Below are 8,243 nucleotides of genomic sequence, written 5' to 3' on the forward strand. Positions count from 1 at the left end.
CAATCCAAACAGAAACACTGTCTGCACAAATAAACCCTCCATCAAAACTGCGTGTGCAAATTTCTCAGTGGGTTAGACTGCAATATAGACTGTTAACCTTTTTTTTTTTTTTACAAGAGTTTAAGAGGCTGAGCGATAGGGCTGCACGATATATCGAAATATCGCAAATGTAAATATCGCAATATGCATATCGCAAGGGCGTGCGATATCTGAATCATTTTAATAATAGGCTACTTAAACCAAAACATTGCAAAAGGTCAAAGTTTTAGTTCGGCGCATATAGCAGAGAATTGCTTGACGTTAAAATGAGTTAAGTGCAATAAGTTGCAGAAAACAACTCTTTGCCGTCTCGTCTTGCTGTCTGACTCACACCTGAAGCACACGCACAAACATCTCCTCATGTTTGAACAGACACATACACACAGAATTATGTCAATAGTACCCATCTCGACGATCATTCATTTTTTTTTTATATATGTGTCATGTGTGAGTATAATGATGATATTTACACAATTTTCACAAAATGTTAAAATTCTGTCATCAAGAATTTCCCCTCATTAAACTGCTCTATTCATACTTTTATGATATCTTTATGAACTTTCTGAAGCATCAATGGTTTGCTTGCCTGGACTTTCAATGGATGTACAGAAATCTCTTATGTTTCATTAAATGTATCTTAATTTGCGAAAATTCCATCACATTTAATTCATACTTAAACAGAAAAAAGGTACAAAAGCTGTCACTGTGATGGTACCTTTTCAAAATGTACACTTCTGTACCTTTTAGGTATTAATTTGTACACTTTAGGAGCTAACTTGTACCTTTAATGTACCAATATGGACTCTTTGGTACAAAGATATATCTTTTGAAAAGGAACCTTTTTTTCCTGAGAGTACAGCAGTTAATATTTGTGCAAGTGTGTAATTTAGTACAACTGTTTTGCCATATTCACCCATTAGCATACAGGACTGCAAACCGTCTGTTTTATAGAACATACAATTATATTTTTCATGTAGTTTTAAATAGTGCGTATCTCAAGCTGTCAAGTCAGGACACATTGCAGATATTTGGAAATTCAAACAAACCCATGAGAGAACAGCACAGTAAAACAACAGGTTGTGAAGGAGATGAGAAGCATTAGGAGATATCTCTGTGTGTGTGTGTGTGTGTGTGTGTGTGTAACACGAATGGAGGTTGTAACCCAGGGAAAGCTGTCAGTCACACGGATAAGCCGCTGTTGCCACGGGGACATTGTCTAGCCAATGGAGTAAAAGACATGAGTCCCCAAAGACAAATACACACTAACACACATGCACTTACAATCTCATGAAATACAAACACATAAATACACCAGGAGAGAAAACCAACAGCTGTTCTGGTAAACACACCGAGCTGTATATTCCCAAGCTTTAAAAATAAAACTACAACCACCAGAGAGATTTTTCACAGCAGAACTAAACTGAGGACACAATACAAATAAATAGACTACAGTACTATACAATAAGATTACAGTTTTCTCTGAAACAATTGACCTCACAAAAGGCAAACAAACCCTCACACAGTGAGAAAATCCTGCCGGTGCCAGTGGTAAACAAACCGGGCTGTATATTCCCAAGCTTTAAAAAATAAAACTACAACCACCAGAGAGATTTTTCACAGCAGAACTAAACTGAGGACACAATACAAATAAATAGACTACAGTACTATACAATAAGATTACAGTTTTCTCTGAAACAATTGACCTCACAAAAGGCAAACAAACTCTCACACAGTGAGAAAATCCTGCCGGTGCCAGTTTATAACCATAAAGAGCGTGTTAGACAAACACACACACACCTTTCAGATATACAAGCAATCCTGCACCTGTACTGGGAAAATGAATGACGGATATGCACACACATGAATGCAAGCCTCTGCCAACCAATCAAACCACATATGATCTGAGCAACAACGAAACCAACAGCTGTTCTGGTAAACACACCGAGCTGTATATTCCCAAGCTTTAAAAATAAAACTACAACCACCAGAGAGATTTTTCACAGCAGAACTAAACTGAGGACACAATACAAATAAATAGACTACAGTACTATACAATAAGATTACAGTTTTCTCTGAAACAATTGACCTCACAAAAGGCAAACAAACCCTCACACAGTGAGAAAATCCTGCCGGTGCCAGTTTATAACCATAAAGAGCGTGTTAGACAAACACACACACACCTTTCAGATATACAAGCAATCCTGCACCTGTACTGGGAAAATGAATGACGGATATGCACACACATGAATGCAAGCCTCTGCCAACCAATCAAACCACATATGATCTGAGCAACAACGGCAGTAATAAACTAGTCACACACTTTTCATTCTCATTCACACACGTACACAGCTGGAAACATATGACGGCGCGACTAAACTACCAATGTGCACAAACACTGACATCAGAGAGAACGAATAAAACACAGGGCACTTCCCAGATAACAGAGCAACGTTCCTACATAGAAACAACAATTCATTTCCATGTTTTGCACCCTAGTGGAATACATACTGTACATTTGATTTACACTTTAAATGTCATTGAAACAAACCGCCACAACATGTTCAATCAGTTACGCAGTACGATCCTCAGAGGGTGATGTGCTCTTTCACGGAGCACTAGTGTAGGAGGAAAGTGTGCCTTTGACCCTCATAATTAACTTCACAGTTGTAAAAATGCAAATATGTCTACTGCAGTGCACAAAGATTCAAACCAAATGAACTGTAATGGCTGTATTGAAGTCAACATGCATTTAGTGCATTTAGTAACGTGCGGGGCTCCCACAGCTTTCCGCTAATGAATATCCATGCTTTTTCCATTTTTTCATAATGCCTTTATGGATATTTAAAAGCATTTTGTAGAGTTCTCAATAAGCAATTTGTAGCTAAAAATGTTAGAGCTTTGAAAAATGTATATTAACTCCTGACTTTTCAAGCCATTTATATTTGGATTCATACATATGGATGCATATGCAAGAATTAATTACAGGTGTAATTACCAGCAGATATTTTTTAAATATAAATACAATGTACATGTATGTACACAATAAATGCATTATATTAAATTATTAATCTAAATGTTATTACGGTTAAAGACACTTCATATTTAACACTATTTTATATTGTCCTTGTCACATGTACTTACTATAGCAATAACAGTACCTTGTGCATAATTACATGCATTATGCAACTAATCCTAAACCTAACCTGAACCCTAAGTAAGTAGATATTGTTAATTAATATTACTCAGTACTTAAATGTATAATTACACTGCAACCACAACACCTTAAAATAAAGTCTAACCAAATTTTATAATACTTTTCCAAGGAAATCACTATTTCAAAATCATATTTCTTGGTTTTGGAAACCAATGTATGTGAATATACACCAGAAAAGCTAACAAATGACAGTAACAACTTTATTTCTATAGCGCTTTTTATGATACAGATTGTGTCAAAGCAGCTTCACCGTGATAATCAGGAGAACAGCAGAATCGATTATGGAAACTCAACTATGGAGATAATTCAGATTCTGCTGTAAAGCAGCCCTGTAATTATTTAGTTCAAGTCAGTTTAGTGTTGTATTATTGATCGTTAATGAGTAATTACATAGACATTCTCAAATTTGTTGTTTCGCAGTAGTGCAATGCGTATCCGTTCTTTCTCAAAATCTGTTTGAAGTAAATATCAGCATTTACAGATAAAATGAATGTGTAAAAGAGCGTGTTAGACAAACACACACACACCTTTCAGATATACAAGCAATCCTGCACCTGTACTGGGAAAATGAATGACGGATATGCACACACATGAATGCAAGCCTCTGCCAACCAATCAAACCACATATGATCTGAGCAACAACGGCAGTAATAAACTAGTCACACACTTTTCATTCTCATTCACACACGTACACAGCTGGAAACATATGACGGCGCGACTAAACTACCAATGTGCACAAACACTGACATCAGAGAGAACGAATAAAACACAGGGCACTTCCCAGATAACAGAGCAACGTTCCTACATAGAAACAACAATTCATTTCCATGTTTTGCACCCTAGTGGAATACATACTGTACATTTGATTTACACTTTAAATGTCATTGAAACAAACCGCCACAACATGTTCAATCAGTTACGCAGTACGATCCTCAGAGGGTGATGTGCTCTTTCACGGAGCACTAGTGTAGGAGGAAAGTGTGCCTTTGACCCTCATAATTAACTTCACAGTTGTAAAAATGCAAATATGTCTACTGCAGTGCACAAAGATTCAAACCAAATGAACTGTAATGGCTGTATTGAAGTCAACATGCATTTAGTGCATTTAGTAACGTGCGGGGCTCCCACAGCTTTCCGCTAATGAATATCCATGCTTTTTCCATTTTTTCATAATGCCTTTATGGATATTTAAAAGCATTTTGTAGAGTTCTCAATAAGCAATTTGTAGCTAAAAATGTTAGAGCTTTGAAAAATGTATATTAACTCCTGACTTTTCAAGCCATTTATATTTGGATTCATACATATGGATGCATATGCAAGAATTAATTACAGGTGTAATTACCAGCAGATATTTTTTAAATATAAATACAATGTACATGTATGTACACAATAAATGCATTATATTAAATTATTAATCTAAATGTTATTACGGTTAAAGACACTTCATATTTAACACTATTTTATATTGTCCTTGTCACATGTACTTACTATAGCAATAACAGTACCTTGTGCATAATTACATGCATTATGCAACTAATCCTAAACCTAACCTGAACCCTAAGTAAGTAGATATTGTTAATTAATATTACTCAGTACTTAAATGTATAATTACACTGCAACCACAACACCTTAAAATAAAGTCTAACCAAATTTTATAATGCTTTTCCAAGGAAATCACTATTTCAAAATCACATTTCTTGGTTTTGGAAACCTGAATGTGAATACACACCAGAAAAGCTAACAAATGCCAGTAACACTTCATGATGTATTGGTAAAGCCAACTTTATTTCTATAGCGCTTTTTATGATACAGATTGTGTCAAAGCAGCTTCACCGTGATAATCAGGAGAACAGCAGAATCGATTATGGAAACTCAACTATGGAGATAATTCAGATTCTGCTGTAAAGCAGCCCTGTAATTATTTAGTTCAAATCAGTTTAGTGTTGTATTATTGATCGTTAATGAGTAATTACATAGACATTCTCAAATTTGTTGTTTCGCAGTAGTGCAATGCGTATCCGTTCTTTCTCAAAACACTCCCCGCCTTCGACTCGGTAAAAGCCGCCTGAATGTCTGTTGACTAAACTGACAGAAACAAACGTAACTTACCAGCTTTCAAAACAACCAACTTTCGCTGTCATATAAGTAGTTCCGTCAAACTTTTTTTTTCTGCTAAACAAGCGGAAGGCAATGTGTAGAAGTTGTACCAAATGGAAAAAGAATCAAAACAAGCGTGTGCTTTAGTAGCGGTCCTAAACAAGGGTGGTGAGGTCAGGTTTACCGTTAGCGAGTCAGTGGTGGCGCGGATGACTCCGGCTCTCCAGCTCCAGCGCGAGACTCCCGCGGGCTCCAGCCGCTCTCCGCCGCTCACGCACAGGCAGCGCTTCCCCACCAGCTCCACCGCCATAGTCCCGCAAAGAGTGAGAGAAATGTCCACGGACAACAAACAAACTTCCTCCTACTGTGGGCTACGATGTTGACACATTATTAAAATATAGTGATTAAAAGAAGGTTCTTGTGAGTTTGTGTACAGCGGGTTAAAATTCCCTGCATGCGTCCGCTGACGCCTCTGTGCGCCGAGAAACTGATTTACACTGAGAGTAGTAACAGTCATTACGGCTCTCACTCACGCACTCACGCACACGTGGTATTCATCCGCCCCAGTTCAAGCACACAGGACTATATCAGACCGCAGCGGGCAGATTTGTCCGTCCGTCCGCCAGAGCGCACTCCTCTTTTGGAGGCTCTCTCAGTGCACTGCCACAGATTACAGAAAACTAGTCCCTCGTCTGCGTTTTTATTCTGAACTTGAACTTCTCAAACACGTTTTAAAATTACAGTTGATAAATCACAGGTTATAAATGATTGATTGGTTTTATAAGAAACTGCAACTTTATCACAAAATACAGCCTGACTACACCTGAATTATTTTAACTCAGGGGTGTCAAACTCAATTCCTGGAGGGCCGGAGCCCTGCAGAGTTTTGTACCAACCCTGCTCCAGCACACATACCATGTAGTTTTCAAATAAACCTGAAGGACTTAATTAGTTGGATCAGGTCTGTTTAATAAGGGTTGAACCTAAAGGGCTCTGAGTTTGACACCCCTGTTTTAACTACCTGGTTATTTTAACGACCTTACAGTTGCCGAACATGCTACACACCATGAATATATAAAGCTAGACATAATGTGAAAGTATAAACATGTATTATATGTTTGTATGTTTATTCACTTACCACAATTTACCAAACGGATTTGCTTGGAGAATGCAGGCTTTCTTAATACAACTACACCTGAATTATTTTAGATACCTGATCATTTTAATATTTAGATACTTTATTTATTTACTCATACTGCTTCTTCCTTCTTCTTTTGTTCAATGGCTATTTTGCGACCTAATTGGTGGTTGTTCATCTTTAATCACTTAGAAAAATAATTATACTGTTTGTTTGATGCTGATTAATAAGACATATGATAATGTATTTTTATTATAGGAATACATTATAGAAAGCGTCCTGTTGCAAAAAGACTATAATATTGTACATTATATAATGGTGTTGTAATAATAAATAATATTGTCCACAATCTGTCATGGCCACTGGAGTCTCGTCAATAGGTCACGCATGCGCTGATAGCAATGAAGTAAACTAACCTTGAAACATAAGCTATTCTGGAGCAGGTTATGTTCAGAGAGTAAGTTGCTATGGCTACTTACAAAGCCTGAAAGTTTGCTCTGTTTTTGGAACCGAATGCTGAGTTTATCTGCTTACTTACCGTTAAAAATACCCGGGTATGTCACATTACCTGCTTTTTGGAATACCCCCGTTTTGCTTGAAGAATGCACACATTCTCAATACAACTAGACTTTCATTTTTTTAATTACCTGATTATTTTATGAACCTTATTGGTTTCTGCATTGAGAATGTGTCATAAATAAATAAATAAATAAATAGAGATCACATTACAGCAATATATGTTCATTTATTTTCTAATTTACTTGCTTATTTTAAACCAGCCACAAGTTTTTTCCTTGGAGAATGCACACATTCTCAATATAGGTACCTGAATAAACGGTGGTAAACTGTAGTTTAATCTCATTCACCTGGTAGATTTAAGAGCACTGTATTCTAAAGTAGGCCTAATGCTTTGTTCTGTAATTTCTAATTTGATCTGCCATCAGCTGGGTAGAATCATCTGTGTAATGTTGCTAAAAGTATCCAAAAGTGGTGTTGGTGGTTAATTCTGTATCAGATGACTAAGTGTATACTTGGAGCGGTTGATGTCATTGGGCATGACTGGTGTCATGTGAATGGTAAAAATAAACTGAATTATGCAAGCATAATCATAGTTCTGAGCAAACAATGAGGAACTATTATTTCTAATGTCTACATTCCAGGAACATCTCAAATCTTATGCCATATAACTTTCTCAGTTTTTTTTAATGTTTAGGAATGTAAACAGTCCATTGACAAAGAGGAAATAACATTATGAATTTATGTTATTTGACTGCCCTCATGTGTGGGAATGCTGGAAATGCAGCAGACCACATGGAACAGTTTTCTACAAAAATGATGAGACATTTTCTGAATATTTAAATATATGAATATACTCAGAAGTGTAAAGAGTACCTAAAAACCATACTTGAGTAAAAGTACAGTTACCTTACAGTGAAAATTACTCCACTACACGTTACAAGTCACCAATTCCAAAACAACTGGAGTAAAAGTCTTAGAGTATCTGATTTTAACAGTACTTAAGTATTTTACTTATACTAAATATAGGCTCAAAGATGCACTAGTCAAAGAGACATGCCAGTGAAAAACTGTAACGTTGTAGAGAAGCTGCAGAAAACAGGCAGAGGCAAGGATCTATGTGCTGGCATTTCATGGAAAAACTAGAACAAACAATAAGGCAAAAACCAAAGGGAACAAAGAACAGAATGACTGGCAAACAGACAGCCATTACATTCAACAACTCACAAGGAACTAAAG

The sequence above is a fragment of the Sinocyclocheilus grahami genome, unplaced genomic scaffold (genome assembly GCF_001515645.1).
Source record: "Sinocyclocheilus grahami isolate Dianchi unplaced genomic scaffold, SAMN03320097.WGS_v1.1 scaffold787.1, whole genome shotgun sequence".
Taxonomy (NCBI): Eukaryota; Metazoa; Chordata; class Actinopteri; order Cypriniformes; family Cyprinidae; genus Sinocyclocheilus; species Sinocyclocheilus grahami.